The 20,095-nt window shown below is 41.6% G+C and overlaps 1 protein-coding gene across 5 annotated transcripts in view; it reads left to right on the forward strand.

Annotated features, from left to right (window-relative positions):
• alpk1 (alpha-kinase 1) overlaps window positions 1–20,095 on the forward strand; it is a 142,582-nt gene that overhangs the window by 2,857 nt on the left and 119,630 nt on the right. Inside the window, exon 1 of one of the 5 annotated variants that reach the window (XM_072583639.1) lies at window positions 14,579–14,719. The exons of the other annotated variants lie outside the window; for them this stretch is intronic. The gene's annotated coding sequence lies outside the window, so the exon portion shown is untranslated. Of the gene's footprint in view, window positions 1–14,578; window positions 14,720–20,095 lie in introns of those variants that run through there. 5 annotated transcript variants of the gene reach the window in all.

The raw sequence follows: 20,095 nt of genomic DNA on the forward strand, positions 1-20,095 counted from the left end.
CACAGAAATTTCTTAAATAGTCAAAATCATCACCTACAATTCAAGTGTTATTATTTAATGAATGCAACTATACACAGATAGTGGCTCTGATCATTGGCCATAATATTCTTGTAATTCATTAAGGTGTCTTCAACCAGCAAATACATTTTATAAGGTATCTGGGTCTTGTCTCATGTGACCTGTCTCTATTCCACAAAACCTGCATGGCTCTAAAGGATCCTTGAATCTCTAGAATTTTTGCTTTCAAAGGTGGATTCCTGATTACATCTCTTCACTGGTGTCTTGGATTTACTATATGAGAAAAGATTGAGCAAGTTCAGCTGACAGTCATTGGAGTTTACAAGAATGGTCTTATTGAAATATATACAATTCTGAGGAGACTGAATGAAGTAGGTGCCCAGTCCATGTTTCTCCTCATTGAGGAATGTAGAATTAGGGAGCACTGTTTCAAAAAAAGGGATCTGTCACTTAAGGTAGAGCTGAGGAAGAATTTCAGCTAATGAGGGTCATGAGTTTTTGGAATGCTCTACTCTAGAGAACTGTGGAGATTGGGTCATTAAATATATTTAAGGCTGACTTAGATGGAATTTTAAGACTACAAGAGTGTTTTGGGGTACAGAGTAAGAAAGTGGAGTTGAAATCATATAAGATGGGCATTGTATTAATGACTACACAACAGATTCAAAGGGCCAAATGACCTACTTCTGCTCTTATTCCTTATATCCCTTAAACAGTCACTCGTGATAATGCTACAACCTGTAGAAAGAATATTAGATATTGCAGGAGGATGTAGCTAAGCTGGCAAGTGAACAAATTCTGATTGATCCAGTTAGGGGAAGGGAACCTGTAACACTTACTATCATGGACAGCACAGTGGCTCAGTGGTTAGCACTGCTGCCTCACAGCTCCAGAGACCCGGATTCAATTCCTACCTCAGGCAACTGTCTGTGTGGAGTTTGCACATTCTCCCCATGTCTGTATGGGTTTCCTCCCACAGTCCAAAAATGTGCAGATTAGGTGAATTGGCTATGTTAAATTGCCCCTAGTGTTAGGTGAAGGGGTAAATGTAGGGGCATGGGTCTGGGTAGGTTGCTCTTCAGAGGGTTGGTGTGGACTTGTTGGGCCAAAGGGCCTGTTTCCACATTATAAGTAATCTAATCATCCAACTCCAGAACCACATTATATGGTTAATTCTTAATTCCTAGGATTGACAGTCATTCTCCCATCCTGAGATCATATAGGATGTATAAACATATGGTTTGCAACAGAATTTAGCAGGAGGAACATCCTTAATGGTGGGATTATATATAGAAATGCTTTTGGGGTTTTATATATAGGATAAATAAACATTAAGGCAGGTATTGTGTATCATTTGAAGGAATCCCTTCCCTAAATACAGAAATGATAAAAATGATTCACAAGAATTTTGTCATGAATGAGAAATTCTAATTGTGAATGAAGGTTTAAAAAATTGCAAGTGCTAGAGAAACTCAGCAGGTCTGGTAACAGCTGTGGAAAGAGTTAACATTTTGAATCTAATCTGACACTTCTTCAGAACTGAAGATTGGAGGAAATGTGGTTTAATATCACAGTACCATACAGTCAAGAAGGAGTCCTCCACATTGACCCTGAATCCCATGAAGTCTTGTGGCATTAGGTCAAACATGGCCAAACATACCACTGACTGTTTACTACTTAACACCCTCCTTGAGCTGGTGAATCAATACTCCTCCATATTGAAAACCACTAAGAAAAAGCACTGAGTATAATAGGAGCACAGAACGTACTCTGGTTGGGCAAACTTCAATATTCATAATCGAATGTAGCTTGGTGGCACCAAAACTGACCAAGTTTGCTGAGACCTGAGGGACATACCTACCAGAAGGGACCTACTGCAGGTGATGAGAAAACCACCAAGAGGGGAAAAAAACCTTCTTTGCTTTGTCCTCACCAATCAACCTGTTGCCGTTGTGTTTTTCCATGACATTAGTGGTAGTGGTGATGACCATGCAGTCCTTGTGCAACCAGCAACTCGTCATTCTTTATTCAACAGCATCTTATATATCCTCAACTTTCATCATCTGGAAGTTCTGGGGGCAGCAGATGCATGGAAGCCCTACCATCTCGAAGCTCTGTTTCAAACCATCCTAACTTGAAGCTACGTTCCAGTTTGCTTGGTCAATATCCTGGATATCCCTGCTTACAGTACCAACAGCATGTAGACTGCAGCAATACAAGAAAGCAGCTGATCACCACTTTCTCAAGGGCAGTTAGGAATGGGCAATGAGTGCTGGCCTTGCCAGTAATCCTTTCATCTCATAAGTAAATTTGATGAAAAAAACTTGAATGAAGTTACATGGCACACCTGAGGTGACTGGTAGCTTTGGAAGCAAGAATGTTTGAGGAGCTGAATGACAACTTTGACCTAGTCAGGAATGAAACAAAGTAAGGGCCATGCTGAGGAGCAAGATTGGGATCACTGATTTGATAATTGCTTTCGGAGAAGACATTGTTGATAAGAGTATATTTGTTGCCCATCCCAAATTCCTTCGAAAAGATGGTAATGTGCCTTCTGCTTGAAACACTCCAAATCCTGTGGCAATGGATTCAAACCTCCAGAATATTTACCCAGCAATAATGGTCTCCTGAGAGCCAAGAAGGTTAAGGTGAGATTTGATAGTGGTAGGTGTTTGAAATCCTGAAGGATTTTGGTGGAATGAATGAGGGAAAACTGTTACTAGTGGAAGAAAGGTTAGTGTTAGAGATCATGGAACCAGAGGGTGACACGAGGAAGTTAAAATCATAGTTATTATGATTTTGAATACACAAAAGAGTGGCAAAAGCAGGTTCAGCAATGATTTTCTGAAAGAGAATTAAAATCACAATGATTTGGAGATGCCAGTGTGGGACTGGGGTGTACAAAGCTAAAAATCACACAATATCAGGTTATAACCACCTGATGAGGGAGTGGCGCTCCAAAAGCTACTGCTTCCAATTAAACCTGTTGGACTATTACCTGGTGTTGTGTGATTTTTAACCTAAAATCACAATGTAAGTCTACTGAATTGAATATGGAAAATGAAATGTTTCTTAGGCTATGGAGACAGAACAATGGGGTAGAACCAAATTGAATGCATTTTCAAAGACCTGAATGAGTTATCTGCTTTATCATTCTGCAATTCCTAAGTATTTCTGTCACATGCTGTGATCATTGTTTAGATAAAATGCCAGACATTTCTAGAGATTACTGGAGGTGTAGTGGACAGCGAAGGAGGTTACCAGAGATTACAACAGGATCTTGATCAGATGGGCCAATGGGCTGAGAAGTGCCAGATGGAGTTTAATTTAGATAAACGTGAGGTGCTACATTTTGGGAAAGCAAATCTTAGTGGGACTTAAACATTTAATGGTAAGGTCCTAAGGAGTGTTGCTGAACAAAGAGACCTTGGAGTGCAGGTTCATAGCTCCTTGAAAGTGGAGCAGGTAGATAGAATAGTGAAGAAGGCGTTTGGTATGCTTTCCTTTATTGGTCAGAGTATTGAGTACTGGAGTTGGAAGGTCATGTTGCGGCTGTACAGGACATTGGTTAGGCAACTGTTGGAATATTGCATGCAATTCTGGTCTCCTTCCTTTCGGAAAGATGTTGTGAAACTTGAAAAGGTTCAGAAAAGATTTACAAGGATGTTGCCAGTGTTGGAGGATTTGAGCTTTAGGGAGAGGCTGAACAGGCTGGGGCTGTTTTCCCTGGAGCGTCGGAGGCTGAGGGGTGACCTTATTGAGGTTTACAAAATTATGAAGTGCATGGATAGGGTAAATAGGCAAAGTCTTTTCCCTGGGGTCGGGGAGTCCAGAACTAGAGGGCATAGGTTTAGGGTGAGAGGGGAAAGATATAAAAGAGACCCAAGGGGTAACTTTTTCATACAGAAGGCGATACAGGTATGGAATGAGCTGCCAGAGGAAGTGGTGGAGGCTGGTACAATTGCAACATTTAAGAGGCATTTGGATGGGTATATGAATAGGAAGGGTTTGGAGGGATATGGGCCGGGTGCTGGCAGGTGGGACTAGATTGGGTTGGGATATCTGGTCGGCATGGACGGGTTGGTCTGAAGGGTCCGTTTCCATACTGTACATCTCTATGAACATACTAAGTCTGGATGACACTATCTAAGACTGCTTTATGTGTAAAAAGATGACTCTACCACTCCATCATCTTCTCTACTTATCTGATATCCTGTCACAATTTCTTTCAGTTAAACATTGGAATGATTATAGCTACCACTGAACCTCAAGACAAGCTTATTCAAATGCCCATTCATTTTTCACTTGGATTTTGTAAACTTCAGCTTATCTCTTCAAGTTCTTACTCCTCCGTAGATCTACATCTTCCTCCCTGAATTTCATGCTCACTTGATTCTGGCCTCTGTTGTCTCACCATTGGCAGGTCTACTTTTAGCCATTTGAGCCCCATACTCTTAAATATCTGTTTCTCCAACTCTGTTTCCTTATTTAAAATTCTTCCCAGAGCCTATGCCTTGACTACATTTTGAGGATGTTTCCCACCCCAATGCCACAACACTTTTAATGTTTGACTATGTTGCTGAATAGCACTTTAAGACATCTTTCAGTGTTAAAGGTGCTGTACAGATGCAAGGTGTTGTTATTGTACAATAGAACTTAACTGAAAATATTCTGAAGAGTACTCCTATATAATTTAATTAATATTGAGAACTAATAATCATACCATGTCATGTTTGTTTGTGTGTATGCTTACTGTTGAGTGCTGACTTTTGTAAAATAATGATTCTTGATAGCAGTTAAGCACAATCACCTAACAGGTAGGGTGAGATCTGCTGGTTTCTCATGTGCATTGAATCGATCTAAAAACAGCAAGGATCTGGTTGTTATGTATTTCCAGCACATTTCTAATTTTTGGCCCAATCTGCAAGGGTGGAACATCTGGCTGAACCTAATACAGCAAATATCATCAGGGAGACTATATTAGGAATAGGATTTCCCACTGTGGCACTCTGATATTGTGTTGGAAATAAGCATACCAGGCATTATGACATATGCCATCCTCTAACTGGTGGAGTCAAAACGTGGCACTGGAAAAGCACAGGAGGTCAGGAAGCATCTGAGGAGCAGGAAAATCGATGTTTCAGGCATAATCCCTTACAAGGATGCCCACCCTAGAACATAGAACATAGAACAATACAGCGCAGAGCAGGCCCTTCGCCCTCGATGTTGCGCTGACTTGTGAACTATTCTCAGCTCGTCCCCCTACACTATCCCAAAATTATCCATGTTTTTATCTAGGGATTGTCTAAATCTCCCTAATGTGGCTGAGTTGACTACATTAGCAGGTAGGGCATTCCACACCTTACCACTCTCTGCGTAAAGAACTTGCCTCTGACATCAGTCTTAAGTCTATCACCCCTCAATTTGTAGTTATGCTGTCTCATACAAGCTGAAGTCATCATCCTAGGAAAAAAGTCTTTCCCTGTCTACCCTTTCTAATCCTCTGATCATCTTGTATGTCTCTATCAAATCTCCCCTTAGCTGCTTTCTTTCCAATGAGAAAAAACCCAAGTCTCTCAGCCTTTCATCATAAGACCTTCCCTCCAGACCAGACAACATCCTGGTAAATCTCCTCTGCACCTTTTCCAATGCTTCCACATCCTTCCCGAAATATGGGGACCAGAACTGTACACAATATTCCAAGTGTGGCCGCACCAGCGTTTTGTATAGTTGCAGCATGACATTGCAGTTCCGGAACTCAATCCCTCTACCGATGAAACCTAACACACCGTATACCTTCTTAACAGCACTGTCCACCTGGGTGGCAATTTTCAGGGATCTATGCACATGGACTCCAAGATCCTTCTGCACATCCACACTACCAAGAATCTTTCCATTGACCAAGTACTCTGCCATCCTGTTATTCTTCCCAAAGTGCATCACCTCACATTTAGCTGCATTGAACTCCATTTGCCATCTCTCAACCCAATTCTGCAGTTTATCCAAATCTCCCTGCAACCTGTAACATTCTTCCAAACTGTCCACTACTCCACCAACTTTAGTGTCGTTTGCAAATTTACTAATCCATCCACCTGTGTCTAACTTATTTATAAAAATAATAAACAGCAGTGGTCCCAAAACAGATCCTTGTGCAACACCACTAGTAACAGGACTCCAGATTGAATATTTTCCATCAACCACCACTTGCTGCCTTCTTCCAGAAAGCCAGTTTCTAATCCATCCTGAAGACATTCTCCTTCTCCATCCACATGTATCCAGCATCTGCAGTCCTCACTTTTTCTCCAAACTGGTGGATTTGACCACTGCAAGTGTCTGTGCCAAGGGATTAAACTGGGTGCAGGAAAGAGAGATTCAGAAATTCTCTTACAGAGCGAGTTGATGCTCATGTAAAGGGGTTTTTGGAAAAAGTATCTGCCAGATTATCAGAATGGGCAGATGTTGGAGTTTTTCTACCGTGATGTTTTTTGTGCGTATAACGCATTTAAGTGCCTGTGAATGATCCTCTGGGGGCAACATAAGTAGGTGATGCCTTGGCTTCATTTCCAGGGTTGTATGCTAAGGACTTTTTTGGCCACTGTGTAATGTAGTAATAACAGGAGGCATTTAACTTACGTTTTCCATTTCATCTCAGAATTTCTAAGATTGCTGTGAAATATAGGATAGCTGAAAACAAAAGTCCTCGAATTTTCTAGATTTCTTGCATCTTTGCAACAGCTTTAAGTCAAATTAATCAGTATATTTTTTATGTGAAAATAATTTGTCTATAAACTTAGATGATTAATCTGCACAAACAAAAATCTTGGATTTTCGCTTATCTCAAGATTTCAGATTGTGATTATAGAGAAATGCTGATCTTTAGAAACTTTGTTGCAATTTGGAATGCCTCCAATGTTCAGGATCCACAAAGTAAAAGCAAGGAAGTGTGATAGTGCTGTGTTTATTATTCAACACATCATTCATGAGTAATCGAGGCATGAATGAGTTTTGATATAATTCTCAGAAATAACTTTAGTTATAAAGCAAGTGAAGGTAAATTTCATGTGTTACCTTTTTTGTGCAGAACATCTATAATTCATTGGGCTGATTTTTACACTCTCCACCCTCCCCCCCCCCCCCACCCCCCCAAACCCCTAGAGGACAGGAACCATACGCTCCCATAAATCCAGCCTTAGTAGAGTGACAAGTAACTGACCTGGCATTACAAGTTTAAATGATGTAATTGACTCCAAATTTTAATCATAGTCATCTGTGGTTAGACCTGTTTTCTGCACTCTGGTCAGCATCTGGGTTTTTTTCATGTTAAAAATACACTTTTACTCTTGTCACTTCCTCTTTGCAGCCTTTTGCCAGTAAAATAATAAGCTCTCTTATATTGTTGCTTGAATTCCTGATGAGACTTTGGAGAATTGAGGCTGTGTTTGTCACACTGTAAGGATGGCCTGTGACAGTCTTGTGGCCATAGAGTATTGCTGATTGCAAGGCAGCAAGTTCATTGCTGTCTGAACCACTGGTAAAATATTGAAGTTTTCAGAACAAGTTTAACCTGCTGGCCCATTGCTATGATTTTTTAAAAGTCTAATGCACACTCAGACGATCGATCTTATCATTAATATTGCACCATATTTCACAAGAGTAATCATTTCTTTTCAAACTCTTAACTTTTCTGTATTTGTGGCATACTTTCTTCCTCCACACGAGGGCATAATTTAACCATTAGAGAATCTAACTCTTTTTATCCCATTTAGACTTATATGGAATTATGTGGATACTGTACTTTTCCAGTTGCATATTTTACAGAGCTAATACTGTTTTGGCTGATTTAATGCTTTTAGTGATATTTGTATTTTTCCTGTGCTGACCATGATGTTGCAACGGTGAGGTACAGAGTAAAACTCTCTTTGTTCTACCTCAATTGCACCCCTTAATGTGAAATTCTGATCAGTATTCCTACTGCATTTTGCTTTTCCACAATGTGAGGTGTCTTTGCTTTACATGGTTAACAGGCTTGTAATGTAAGTGCAGCCTGAGTTTGGAATCAGTGAGACCTGACACTGGAAGTGGAATCTCACTTATTTATCATTTGGATATACCTTGAGCCTTAACATTGATTTGGTGCAAAACAAAATCCATGTTGTACCAATGCTAAACATGAGTCATGTAAGTGCACTCTCAAAGAGGTTTCACATGGTCCCAATTAGTTGTAATTGGGTGCTGCCCATGGAGTCTATGCCCACTAGGAATTGGATTGAGGCTACAACAAAAATCACTTAAAGGAGACTGTCATTTTTATCATTTTGGCTTTGATTTGTACCCATAACCAACAAGTCCAAGATTAATGCCTAATCCATTGCAGCAGGATTTCACATCCAATTACTTACTCTTCCTCTGAGTTCTAAGCTTTTTCTCTTGGCTGTGCAAAATGAAAATCCGACTGGAGTAACACATTTGCTAAATTATAGTGAAGTCCCACCATTTGCATGGCTGCCATTTGCAAGTTTACTTAACTACAGAAACCATTCAGTGTACTATTTCACCCACTGCCACCACAACCTTTACTTTCAAAGGGTGCAACTTATTCAATTGGTCCTTTTATTTAAGAGTGGTCACCATTTACGCACCTTGCCCTTTGTGAGTTCTTCCAAGAATGCAACCCATGTGAAAACTGAGAATTTACTAGTAGTAACATTCAGTAGCAAGTAGAAATTAGTTTCTATAAATTACAGTTAAACTCAAAAGCATGTGTTGTTAATTTTTCCTAATCTTCCAGGAAACAAATAGAAAACTTAAAGAAAATGTCAAAACAAAAACTGAATTAAAAAAAGGGAAGATGTCGATCATGCACTGAAACTGTATTCCCTGGATTGGAAATGGTGCACTGCTTGCCATTGTTTCCTATGTTGTGTTCTGGAGTGTTTGAATGTGAAGTTTCATTGTTATGACCATTGCACTGCTGGAGGAGAGCCTTATAAGAAAAGTGACACATTTTATGCATCTATTCTTTTATTTAAAACATTTTTCCAGTATGACATCTTTATATTATTAATGTCCATTATTTTATCTTCTACTGTACATATTGTATTTTTGGAAGCTATTCAATGGACTCCTGTTATAAAATATTTGCATTATTTATGAATTTGCCATTTGCAAAGTTTTCCAGAAAACTGGGATGTCACAGCAATCAGCATACGGCAGAAAGCAAAAGTGTGCGGTTTTGGCTTCCAAGCTGCATGTGTGTAGGCGTATGTTTGTGGGATAGTAGCGAGTTTAATTGATTACAGTTTCGGTTAACAGGGATTTGCTAACTTCACCTTTATGAAACACAATTGCTGAGATGTCTTTTTGTAGACACACGGTGACACATGACTTTAGTAAGGGGTTTGATAAGATTCCCCATGGTAGTCTAATGGAGAAAGTGAAGTCACATGGTGTGCAGGGTGCTCTAGCTAGGTGATAAAGAACTGGTTGAGCAACAGGAGACAGAGAGTAGTAGTTGAAGGGAATTTCTCGAAATGGAGAAAGCTGACCAGTGGTGTTCCACAGGGGTCAGTGTTGGGGCCACTGTTGTTTGTGATGTACATAAATGATCTGGAAAACAGCATTGTTGGTCTGATCAGTCAGTTTGCAGATGACGCGAAGGTTGGTGGAGAAGCAGAAAGCATACGGGGCTGTCAAAGAATACAGCAGAATATAGATAGACTGGAGAATTGGGCAGAGAATTGGCAGATAAAGTTCAATCCAGGCAAATGTGAGGTAATGCATTTTGGGAAGTCTAATTCTAGAGCCAACTATTCTGTAAATGGAAGAGCCTTGGGAAAGCTTGATGAGCAGAGGAATCTGGGAATTCAGGTCCATTGTACCCCAAAGGTGGCTGCACAGGTGGATAAAGTGGTCAAGAAGGCATATTGTATATTATACGGGGTATTGAGTATAATAGCTTGCAGGTCATGTTAAAATTGTACAAGACTTTGGCTCAGCTGCACTTAGAATACTGTGTACAGTTCTGGTCGCCACATTATCAAAAGGATGTGGACGCTTTGGAGAGGGTGCAGAGAAGGTTTACAAGGATGTTGCTTGGTATGGAAGGTGCTAGCTATGAAGGGAGGTTGAGTAGATTAGGATTGTTTTCACTAGGAAAAAGGAGATGGGGGAGGGAAGCCTTATTAGGATCTACAAAATCATGAAGGGTATAGACATGGTAGACAGAGATAAGCTTTTTCCCAGGGTGAGGGATTCAATAGCAAAAGATCATGTGTTCAAGGTGAGAGGTGAAAAGTTTAAGGGGGATATATGCGGCAAGTACGTTACACAGAGGCTGAGAGGTGCCTGGAACGCATTGCCAACAGAGGTAGGAGAGGCAGGCACGGTAGATTCATTTAAGATGCATCTGGACAGATGGATGAGTAGGTGGGGAGCAGAGGGATACAGATAATTAGGAATTGGGCGATAGATTTAGACAGTGGACTCGGATCAGCTCAGGCTTGAAGGGCCGAAGGGCCTATTCCTGGGCTGTAAATTTTCTTTGTTTGTTCTTTGAAGGCGGTATGTTGGGATGCAGAGGGGATAACAACTGCAGAGGATGTGGCAGTCAACATAAGGGGTTTTGCAGGGCAGGAGGGAGCAATATGATAGATTATGGGAAGGAAAAGGGGTAATGATCCAGGAGAGTGGGTCACTGACAGTCAGCACCATCCTGGCTTTGATGGGAGGACAGCGCGGTCTGGTCTGATAGCTCAACATGCCTGGAGCTCATGGGTAAAAAGTGGAGATGAACAATTAAAGATAGGGGCGGGTGGGAATGTAGGGAACATCTGGGTTGATGGGTGAGCAACCAAGAGTGAAATTCAAAGATTGGTGAGGGTGGGGGGGGAAAATCACTTCAACTGAGAGCTGAGTCTGTAACTCCCTCCGTTTCCTTCCATCGTCATCCAGATTGTAAATGCACAATGGGATTGAAATGGCTGTCAGCTCACTGGGAGAGGGAAGCGTCAGTGCTTCATTCTATGAGGGTGGGGACTGGAGCAGGGACCAGGAGAAGCTCAATTCGCACCTCGCACAGTAAAACATCGCACAGCACTAAGGATGGTGAGACTCTGTCCCTTCGTTCTTGTGCTTGCAGCCAGAATGACATCCACCTGCTCACACAGCGGTTGCTGATAAGTAAACATTTATTTACAGATGTGTCAACATATTTACAACAAACTTTCACCCCATACTGGCACGTACCCTCAGAAGGGTCTTCTTTCTTTCCCTTCCACCATGTCTTGGCATGGTCTCAGTTTCAGAGTTGGGTTGGAGGGAGCCTGCCCTACACTGAAGCCTGGTAGCCTCTGAGCTTTGGCTGTATAACCCTTGGGTAATTTTTATTCAGAGGGTCAGGCACACTGACTGTCCTCTCCCAAGATATTTGCACCCTTCTCGGGTTTGACCGCCTGTGTTGGTCCAGCTCTCACTTGGTGCCTATAGACTTTGCCCGGTCTCTCTGTGGGGATAGGGCAGCTGGAGTGAGGTGGAGGTCCCTGGGTCCTCTGCCTCCTTGCTGGCAGTGCCGAGCACCAACAGCCAGACGCTGGGGAGACCAGGGCCCACAATGTATCCTGCAGACCCTGTAGCTGCTGGATCTGGTTCTCCATGGAGGAAGCCAAACACTCCTCTGCCAGAGGCAACAAGTTCTAACGGTATTGATGCAGTCCTCTAAACATTGAGTCATTTTGCCTAGTCACTAGGCCAAACCTACCTGCTGCTCCTCTGCCTGTCTATGCACTTGTATGAAGCCCAAACACCACGGGATTCTTTGGCAGCCTTTCGAGTGCCAGTGCCCTGAGGCATATCTTCCTCAATGACCTGTGGAGATGTGTTAATGATGTGCTCACCAGCATGTTCTCCTATCTCTAATCTCACTGAAACAGCGACCAAGCTGTCAGTATCTGAGCTGGTGGAGCTTAGCTTTGTCAGTGTGGGATCGGTGGCTCCATCCTCAAAGGCAAAGGAGATGTCTTGTGGGGCTGCCTTCTGGACAATGACGACAATGTGGATTCCGTTAGTACCTTTGGGAGACACCACTGAGAATGCATCACAAATAAGGGCTAAAAGTTCAGGCAAGTTAAGAGCACATTCACAGTGACAGCAGAGTGAGAGGAACACAACACAAGCAGCTGGGACATAGAGTTCTGGTCTCACCGCAGGAACAGTTGTAGTCTTCACTGGCCAGTGCCAGGATTTTCTCCTTGTCATAGGAGAGGAATCACACACCATGCATCCCAGCAACTGGCATGCTCTCTCCATCCTATTGTGGGCTATTTCTTTCCCTGGAATGAGACGACAGAAGGGTTTGAGCAACATGAAAGTGCTAGCATGACGATTTGTGCCAGTGCAGGTGGGGAAAAGGTGTTCCCAGTTAGTGAGTGAATAGGTAGCATAGACCTAGAGGTGCGGTAACATTGGACAGGTGAGAGTCACACATAGTGTGACAACACACAACACAGGATAATGTATTGGCACAAAACAAGTCTCAGCTTTATTAGACTAGCTGTATTGACATATTGTAAAAATTGAATCTCAAAAATGGCCAGATTAAACAAAATAAATCCAAAATACAGGCCTGCTTACAATATTATTTTTGAGATAAACCCATTTTGCACTGTTTTCATCAAAGATCACCAAGCTATTACTTTGAAATATGTGAAGACAATGTTTTGTTAAAATTATATCTTAAAACATCCTATTTTGATGGTTCATAGCAAATTATATGTTCAGCAACATATCTATGAGTTTGAATGGGAACTCTTCAAAATGCTCATAAATTTGCACTGGAATATGCAATTGTGCCCAAAGCAGAATCCTTACCTCTTTCCTGTTGAATTGGAGGTGCCGGTGTTGGACCAGGTGGGGGTCAAGAGTGTGGTGCTGGAAAAGCACAGCAGGTCAGGCAGCAACCAAGGAGCAGGAGAATCAACGTTTTGGGCATAAGTCCTTCCTGACGAAGAGCTTATGCCCGAAACGTCAATTCTTCAGCTCCTCGGATGCTTTTCCAGAACAACACTCTCGATTCTGATATCCAGCATCTACAATCCACACTTTCTACTACCCCTTGGACTGGGGTGGATAAAGTTAAAAATCCCACAACACCAGTTTATAGTCCAACAGGTTTATTTGGATGCCCTAGCTTTCTGAGCGCCGTTCCTTCATCAGGAGTTGAGGAAATTAAGATCATGCTCACTGAATTTATAGCCAAAGGAGTTCAGTATCATAGAAATGTGATTAAAACTTTAATCTTTTATAATGGGATATGTTGGTTTCTGTTTTCTGTTTCCTCTTTTTCCTCAACTCTTTCCTGTTGTTATTTTTAAAAAACCATTTCTCTTCATTGAGAACATAGAACATAGAAAAATACAGCGCAGTACAGGCCCTTTGGCCCTTGATGTTGCGCCGATCCAAGCCCACCTAACCTACACTAGCCCACTATCCTCCATATGCCTATCCAATGCCCGTTTAAATGCCCATAAAGAGGGAGAGTCCACCACTGCTACTGGCAGGGCATTCCATGAACTTACGACTCGCTGAGTGAAGAATCTACCCCTAACATCTGTCCTACACCTACCACCCCTTAATTTAAAGCTGTGCCCCCTCGTAATAGCTGACTCCATACATGGAAAAAGGTTCTCATGGTCAACCCTATCTAAACCCCTAATGAGAACTGGTTTATATATTCTATCTCTTCACTTTGATGCAAACAAGAAATTATGTCAAAGATGCATTTGGAAATGTGATGGATTAATTACAATTCAAATTTCTACTGAAGTTCTCTTGTACGTCAGAGATGTAAATTCTTCATTGAATCAGGCAATTTAGGGAGCCTGACAGAGCAAAGCATGGTGGTTCAGTGGTTAACACTGCCACCTCACAGCACCAGGGATCCAGGTTTGACAGCATCCTCAGTCTGTGTAGAGTTTGCACATTCTCCCTGTGTCTGCCTGGGTTTCCTCCGGGTGCTCTATTTTCTTTCCACTGTCCAAAGTTGTGCAGGTCAGGTAAATTGGCCAGACTAAATCATCCATAGTGTAAGGAGGCTTAGGCTAAGTGGATTAACCATTGGAAATGCGGGGTTAGGAAACTGGGTCTGGGTGGGGTGCTCGACAGAGGGTTAGAGTGGACTAAATGGGCCAAATAGCCTGCTTCCATATCGCAGGTATTTTATGAAAATTGTTTCTCTGACTTTAAATCTGAACTGGCCTCCGGGTCCCACCCTTGAAACTAAAAGCAGGAGCCACAACCTTTTGGGCAGGGATCTACTACTGCACATGATCTTTTGGCAGCCGTGAGAGCTAAATGCTGAGAGAGCCCAGGCACTTTGAGGTCACTCCGAGGAAGTGCTTCAGTGTGTTTACTTCATCTTAACATGAACATATGTCAGTCACATTAAGGAAAACAAATGCAATATTAATGCCATATTTAAACGGACGCCAGCACTTAATACCTTGAGGACAGCCAGGACTTCTGCAAAACAGAAGAAAATTCAGCAGGAATAGCAGAAACAGGAAGACTCCGTGTGTCCTTCCCAGGACAGGGTAGAAAGTCCCCTCCCAGTAAGCCTGGTGCCCGAAAGGAGATTGCAGATGAGGTCGACAAATGTGGAATCAACTCAACAACCTGGATCTCCAGGGCCATCAGCCAATGATCCTAGGTGAGTGCCTGATACCCCCTTTCCTTCTGGGTTTAAATGTGATTTGCACATGGTAATATGAGAGGATGAGTTTGGTGGAGAGGAATTGACCACACAGACCCTCTTTAACATTGCATCGGTCATCACTCTGATAGGTCAATGAGTCATGGACTGCTATAGCGATACTGGCCCTCAAGATGGCTGCCAGAAAGCCAGCACAGACCCTGCTGAAAATTCAGCCCTTTTCATTTTTTCCACTGACCAATATTCCCTGATGTATTTAAGAGTAGAAAAAAATGGTGCAATTTTATCAGCTCAGTTGAAAGTAGGCTTATCTCAAAAATAGCATTTTTAGTAAGAGCAACCAGCCCTAGGAGAGTAACATGATTGAAAATTATTTTAGAAAATCCGTACTGAATCATTTAATGGCTTCACTGGTGTATATTTGTCTTATTATTTGTTAATTAAATATTCTTGATTTGAGAATTTCATTTAAAATGTGGCGCCCAACATATCGGCATGGTGGCTCAGTGGTTAGCACTGCTGCCTCACAGCACCAGGGTCCCAGTGACTGTCTCTGTGGAGTTTTCTTATTCTCCCCGTGTCTGCGTGGGTTTCCAGGTGCTCCGGTTTCCTCCCATAGTCCAAAGATGTGCAGGTCAGGTGAATTGGCCATGCTAAATTGACCATAGTGTTAGGTGCATTAGTCAGAGGGAAATGGGTCTGGGTGGGTTACTCTTTGGAGGGTCGATGTGGACTGGTTGGGCCAAAGGGCCTGTTTCCACACTGTAGGGAATCTAATCTATGACAATTAGCTTAATTTGTAGGGGCTTTCCAAACTAGCACACTTGTAGTCTGTGTCGGATCAGGGCAAACAGAATCCTGAACTAACATTAAAAAACACACTGAAAACATGAGAAGAAGTGGTTTTGGGCAAAGCTCACTAGAATTCCCCTTTACTCACTTTATTTAATAAGGAGACTGAATTGGAGAAGTGGTCTAACCAATGCCTGTCTAATAAAAGCATAGCATCCCTACTTTTAACTTTAATACCAAGTCTACTATAACCTACTCTCTAGCTGGCTCCAGAACATACTACTCTAAAAAATTACATTGAAAGTATTCCATGAATTCCATCCATGCTATTGTTGCCATTGTTTTTTTTTTCACTTTAGATGTAGATTAAAATTATCCATGATTATTGCCATCCTTTCATCACTAGCACCCATTTTGTTTTGGTTGTATACTTCTTCCTACATTATGGTTATGTCATGTTTCGGGGACTGTAAATCACTGCCAATAGAGATTTTCTTCCACAACTGTTCCTCATCTCCACCAAAACTGATTCTACATCCTGTTCCATCCATCCCACCAAATGACCTCTACCATTCCTCAAGTCTCTGACACTCCATGCCACCCTGTCCAGCTCTACACACCCTTCATATCCCATGCCAATGTAGGCCAACCCATTGTTCCATTCAACATTCTTCCCCTGCTTCATCTACAATACCAACTCACTTGTCATCCAACAGTTTCCAGACACACAGGGGAAAAGAAGAAAGTTCTGTTACTTGAGGTAAAGCATTGCCACCTATAATCTATTGAGAAAAACACTCTCATTCACTATAAAATATTTGACACAACATGACAGGTTTGACACCTCTCTGACAATTTGACATTTGAAAGTTCCAAGGAGATTAAGCAGCTTTTAGACATAATCTTCTGTAATATTAACAATCCAAGGAAGCCAGATCACTCCAAAGTAATTTTGTCCACCCCACCCACCAAAGATGTACCAGGACAATGTGCATAGGGGTGCCTTGCCTCTCACCCTGACTATCCAGATGTATAAACAACATTCATACCTATTTATAAAAGCTCTAATGTGTACATTCTGGATTCCGTACCAAAGAGATGCCAGAATCCATTTTCTGTGGTAGGGCTGTTCGTGACTAAAATGGCAATCTTCAATCATAAACTGTGTATACGGAAAACCCAGCCTGAACCTATGTTTTTGTGCTATGAAATAGACCACTATCAACTTAAGGGTGAGGTGATGTGTGTCCACCAATCCTCCTTTTTTTGGTAGGTCTAAAGGGCCATTTGGTTAACAACTTTAGAGGATGAACCACTAGTGAGCCTTAATGAGAAGGGAAACGTATCAAACTACTAGTTACATAGTCTTGGTTAATGTATCTTACTATTCAATCAAGAGATTTTGCTGGCTTATCCGTCTCCATCAGGATCTTGAGCTAAATATCTCTCTTCCCCATCTAAGACTATATGACATTGTCAGATTGAATGGAGCTTAAAACCATCTTTAACACTAACCCTTTAACCTTATATAGTTCAACTCCTATCTTTGTGAATGGGAAGCTCAAACCACGTTGGGAAGTGGGGGTTACGATTTCAGGCCATTTTTTACAATTTTTCCACAGTAGAGATTCTTTCTGTAATGATACTATAGCTTTAAGAAGTGTCTTTTTTCTGTTTTTATGAAGTGAAGTTGAGACAAAGGTATCGAGTGGTCTGCTCCAAACCAATAAAGTAAACACCTTGCGAGGCCTTGGTTTTGTTTTAAAGTTGCAACAACAGGAGCAACATGAAAGGGTGGTATCAGGCTCACACAGAACCAAGGTTTTAGCTTAGCTTTCAGTAGTTATTGGGGTTTTGAAGCTGCCCTACATTTCTGTCAGCTACAGCTAAAACCTTGAGTTCTCTTTTGCTTTGCCAGGATTTTCTCTTGATGTTCTTTCCTCCTAACTTGAAGAACATTACATGTGAGAGAATCTATTTTACTGAACTTTTCAAAGATTGTGTTTATGCAATGCTACTATATTGGAACAGTTGCAGTTCAGCATTAAAATAATCAATTATTCTGTTATGTTTTCCAATAGTGTTAAAGTTAGACCAATTCTTCTTTCTTTGGTTTGTGTTTTAACTATAGGGTAAGAATAAAGAGTGTTTTGCTTAAAGCTGGTAGTGTAACCAAACAAATTACATCTGGAACATAACATCTTACACTTGCCATTAAATGAGAAAAATTCAGGCTACATGAAGGCTACCTCCTTGATATATTTAAAGAGTTTTTGGTCTGGTTCATAACATTTCACTCATAGTGAAAATTAGGACCTACCTCTCTGAGCCTAATACACATAAAACTTGGTTTGAAGCTTTCAAACTTCACTTTTCATGCAATAAAGTTTGAAGAAGGAACATGTTGTAACTTTGGTACTTTCCTTGGACCTTGACTGTTCATCGTGATTCATAATGATCAACTTTTCACTGTTTTCTTGTTTTGACAAACGCTACTGAGATTTTGAGAAATTTCCACCTAACTAGCTGTTTGCCATGTTTCAGGAAATTTTAGGTCACATGTTTAAAGTAGGACTTCTGCATCATTGAATCAGTGTGATCCAAACGAATGATTGAATCTGAAGCTAGGAACTTTGTGGTGTGTAACTCACTTCCTGCCTTCCCAGTGTCTGTTCATTATTTGCAAGTATGTACCACCGACAAGATGCACTGCAGTAAGTCACCCAAGCTCTTCCAAATAGATAGCATCTTACAGACCCAGAGCACCTGCTACTTAGAAAGACAAGGATAGAAAATGCAGAGCAATACCACCAGCTGCATATTCCCCTCTAAGCCACTAAAAATCCTGTCTTGGAGCGACATTACTATTCCTTCACTGTAAATGGGTTAAAATTCTTTCCAACTCCCTCTCTAACAGCACTATAGGTGTCCTACACCCGTTAAAGTGAGCATACAGGTGTAATAGGTAGTGAAGAAAACAATTAGTATATTAGCCTTTATTGTGACAGTATTTGAGTACAGAAGTCAGGATGTCTTGCTGAAGTTGTGCAGGGCCTTGGTGAGACCACATCTAGAGTACTGTATTCAGCTTTGGTCTCTTTATCTGTATTCAGCTTTGGTTTCTTTATCTGAGGCTATGGAGGGAGTACGCTGATTCCTACGATGACATTACTGATATATGAAAGACTTACTGGGCTGGTTAGGTCTATGCTCACTGGAGTTTAGAGAAATCAAGGTGGTAGGTTGGGGTCTGCAGGTGGAATTTCGTGGAAAACAATAAAATTCTAACAGGATTAAACAGGCTGGCTGCAGCAAGAATGTCCACAAATACCAGGGAGTACAGAAATAGGGATCACCATTTGAAGTTAAGGGGTAGGCCATTTAGTAATGAGATGAGGAGAAATCTCTTCACCTGAGAACGGTGAGCCTGTGGAATTCTCTGCCACAGAAAACAGTTAAGGTCAAAACGTTGAATGTTTTCAAGAAGGAGTTAAATATAAGTCTTAAGGCTCAATGAGAGTTCTGAATTGGATGATCAACCGTGATCACACTGAATGGTGAAGCAGGCTTGGAAGATTGAATGGCCTTCTCCTGTTCCTATTTTCTATTTTTTCAAGTTAAAGACTGAAGTGGTTAAAACACAGTTCACCACCATCTCAAGGACAGTCATAGTTGGACAATAAATGCTGGCCTAGCCTGGGATACCCACGCCCATTGATACATTTTTAAAATTAGTTGTGTAATTTTCAATCTAATCCAAAGCAATACACTCAGAACTCGGGTCCTTCATTCTGGAATTCACCACAAGGGTTTACAGGAAAGCCTCACACACAGACCAAGTCCTGAACTACGAAAGCAACCACCCCAACACACACAAAAGAAGTTGCATCAAGACACTATTCAAATGGGCCACAACACACTGCAGTACACCAGAACTGCAAAAAGAGGAAGAAGAACACCTATACAATGTATTCACCAAAAACGGATACCCGTGCAATTTCATCAACAGATGCCTAAGGGAAAGACAACGGAACGAGGACATGCCGCAACCCAAAGGACTAGCCACACTACCATGCATCAAGAGCTTTTCCGAACTGACAGCCAGACTACTGCGACCACTAGGTCTCATAACAGCACACAAACCAACAGCCACTCTCAGACAACAACTCACCAGAACGAAGGACCCGATACCCAGCATGAGCAAAACCAATGTAGTGTACAAAATCCCATGCAAGGACTGCACAAAACACTACATAGGACAAACAGGAAGACAGCTAACGATCCGCATCCATGAACACCAACTAGCCACGAAACGACACGACCAGCTATCCTTAGTAGCCATACACGCAGATGACAAGCAACATTAATTCGACTGGAACAACACTACTATTATAGGACAAGCCAAACAGAGAACAGCCAGGGAATTCCTAGAGGCATGGCACTCTTCCAAAGATTCAATCAATAAGCACATTGACTTGGACCCAATATACCAACCACTGCAACGGACAGCTGGAACTGACAACCAGAAGCAGCAGATTCAAACCTCTATAAATGCCGGAGGAAACATCACAGAAGCGCTTT

This window comes from Chiloscyllium punctatum, chromosome 1 (assembly GCF_047496795.1).
Source record: "Chiloscyllium punctatum isolate Juve2018m chromosome 1, sChiPun1.3, whole genome shotgun sequence".
NCBI lineage: Eukaryota > Metazoa > Chordata > Chondrichthyes > Orectolobiformes > Hemiscylliidae > Chiloscyllium > Chiloscyllium punctatum.